Source organism: Octodon degus, unplaced genomic scaffold (genome assembly GCF_000260255.1).
Source record: "Octodon degus isolate 3935 unplaced genomic scaffold, OctDeg1.0 scaffold00243, whole genome shotgun sequence".
In the NCBI taxonomy this organism is placed as follows: Eukaryota; Metazoa; Chordata; class Mammalia; order Rodentia; family Octodontidae; genus Octodon; species Octodon degus.
The window spans coordinates 2,647,502-2,650,742 of NW_004524819.1; positions in this window are offsets into that span (position 1 = coordinate 2,647,502).

The following is a 3,241-nucleotide window of genomic DNA, read 5'->3' on the forward strand; positions in this document are numbered from 1 at the left end:
TCTCATTCTGAGACAGGATCTTGTTAAGTTGTCCAGGCAAAATTTAATAATAAAAACAAAAATATCATTGGAGAAAACATCTGAAAATACATTGTATGATTCTTGACTGTATGTATATTAGATGAATTGCATGCTGTGTGAACTATACACATGCCCTGCTAGGACCACATATAAGGCTAATTTGCAATTAATTAAGAAGAAACCAAAGCAAACAAAAAACCTGGTGTTTTCTCACAGGTAGTGTGAGAAGCACCATGCTACTTCAGGGGTTGGCAAAGTATGGTTTGTGAGTCACATCCTGCTTGCAATTTACCTGTTGTTTATAGACTTTTATTGGAACATGACCATGCCATTTATTTATATCTATGCTGCCTTCACCCTAGAAGCAGAGGTCGGTTGTTGCAATAGAGGTCCTATGGCTTTCACAGACAAATGTATTGACTATGGGACCCTTTACAGAAAAACTTTGTTGATCCCTCCACTAAATAAACATTTTGAAAAAAATTTTGACTGCAATCAACAGTAAGAAATGCATTTTGTTTTCAAATAAATAGATGCATGCATCTGACACACACAAAAAAATATATTTTCTCATCCTGCTATTTCTATTCCATTCTACATATGCAAGAATATTAGGCCAGGAGTAGTGGCACGTGGCTGTAATACCAACACTCAGGGAAAGATGAGCCAGGATTGCAAACTTGAGATCAGCTTGGGCAATTTAGCAACTTAGCAGGATTCTATCTCAAGATAAATAAATAAAATCAGAAAAGGACTGGGATGTAGCTCAGTACAATGGCCTTAGATTTGATCCCCAGGACACACACCCATATTGGACATACCTGTTCAATATATTACAATCTGGGCTGGGGAGATAGCTCAGTAGAATAACTGCTTGCCTACCAAGTGCAAGGACCTGAGTTCAATCACCAGTACCACCAAAAAAAGATATATATATATATATATATATATATATATATATATATATTACAATCAATCTTAGAATTTCACCCAAAATTTGAAAATGACTGTCTAACACTGCCTGACACCTAGGAGACATTTATTGAATTTTACATGATATATACTAACATCAGAGTTTTTCATCCTCTAGGTCACAAAGCGTTTGCAGCTCTTCAATATTCTCTCCACCTTCTAAGTTCTCCTTGATACCACAAGGCCTGAACACCTGGAAACCATTTGCCCCAGATTCCTTTGTCATCTGAATTCCAGCTAGAGTTAGCTGGGTGTGAAATCAAAGATGTAATGAAGAAGGAGTTATGCTCTGTTGACAGGCACATGGGAATCAACAGGCAAATAGAGCAGACCTGGAGATTGCCACACACTTCTTGTTCATTCTCCTCCAGTGCTACAGGCCATCAGAAAGATTAAGGGCTGCTTCCCTCTGATTTATGTTTGTGATGGTAAATCTGGATTATAAACTTAATTGGCTTCAGAGATAACTAAGAGAGCATAACTCTAAGTGTGTCCATGTGGAGTTGGGTTGCGTGATCTTAGGAGTCTCTCTGAACCTTGGCCTTTTCTTCCCAGGCCCTTCCCCTGCTCTCTGTTTCCAGCCACCATGAGGTGAACAGCTTTCCTAAGAATTTTCCCTCTGCCATGAAATTTCTGCCTTGGAACCAGCCAATCATGGACCAAAACTGCTGGAACCACGAACCAAATGAATTATTTCCTCCTTTAAACTGTGTATGTCACACATTTTGTCCCAGCAACAGAAAGCTGGCAAATGCACCATACTTCCAATAAATTTGATGAGATCTAGCTCATTCACCAAATTTTGTCACTGTTAAATTTGGTATATTTGATGTGTTCTTGTCCATTCCACTTAATAAGTACACAGAAACAAACTAACTAGAAGCAGAGATTAATTACTGTGGAAAGTGTCCTCAATTTGTGAAATACTTTAAGGCAAAAATAACAAAAGGAAGAGTTATAGTCAGTGGAGTGCTGGTAAATGTTTCACAACTGGCTCTCCAAGGGGAGAAATTATCTTATTTGAAGGATTTGTCAATTTCTGTGGAATAAATTTCCACAATGATCAATTTCAAGAGCCCAAGATGGCATTAATTAATGTAGACCAGCGAGAAGATGTGCAATCAGTACTGCAAGCTAATAGTACCTGGAACACCCTAGTTCTAAGGTAGTTTTGGCTTACTCCTGTTGTCCAGCTAGGACGTCTTTCATTTCCCAAAGTATTTTCTTTTATATAACACCATTATTCTTGCTATGCTTAATTGTGTTCCATAAAGTCACTGCAAATTATATTAATGAGTGCTGAGCAGGTGGTCCTAGGGAAGATAAAAGTTAGGCTCTTACACGCCTCAAATCACAGCTTCATTAACCAGTCAAAGCACTGTCTTGTTTTATGTGTTTCAATTTAATGGCACCTTATTTAATATATAGTTGGTTGACTAACATGGCCAACAGCACTGGCATTCCCGCCTCAGTTTATTCACACACACATTTTCTCCATAATGTACATCAGAACCATTTGCACTTAGGAACAGTACTCATGGCCATTTCAAAAAGCAAAATTAGCTACTAAAAGCACAAAACTGAAAAATTGGCAGTTAAGATTCAAAGAAACACTTGCTTACCATATTAGAGCTCAAACCAAAAGGGAGCGTATCCCCTTCGCTGTGTTTCACTTCAGCTAGGAATATGCATACTGTGTGACTCAGATCTTTTGCCACCTTGCACACACATGTGAGAGGGACAAAAAGCATCAAGAGTACTGATTTTATTGTTACAAATAAACGTTATTAAGCAGGTAAATATAGTGCCTCTGACTCATGAGGCTCGACTGTGTATTATGATCACTGTGTTTGTTGTGTAACAAAAATCATTTAGTCTTTCCGTGGATGGGCAGAATAGGAGCTCTGCGGGAATTAAACAAGAATGAGCATTTGGAGTTGGGACAAGATTGTGTGAAAGAGGATTAATGCTTAAAAGCTACTTAAAGGAGATGCAAGGGACCTGACAGATTGGATTTGTCACAGGTTTTATCTTCCCTTGAAGTCCCAAGAGCTCAGAATTTTAACCAAATTCTTATTTTCACCATAGGTGTTTTAGTTCGGTGTCTGGTGAACACATGAACAGACAGGGTCACTGCAGCCTTCATCCTGATGATTCTGGTGGAATTGATTGTAATACGAATCTACTACATATTGATTCATGTTCTCTCTCTCTCTCTCTCTCTCTCTCTCTCTCTCTCTCTCTCTCT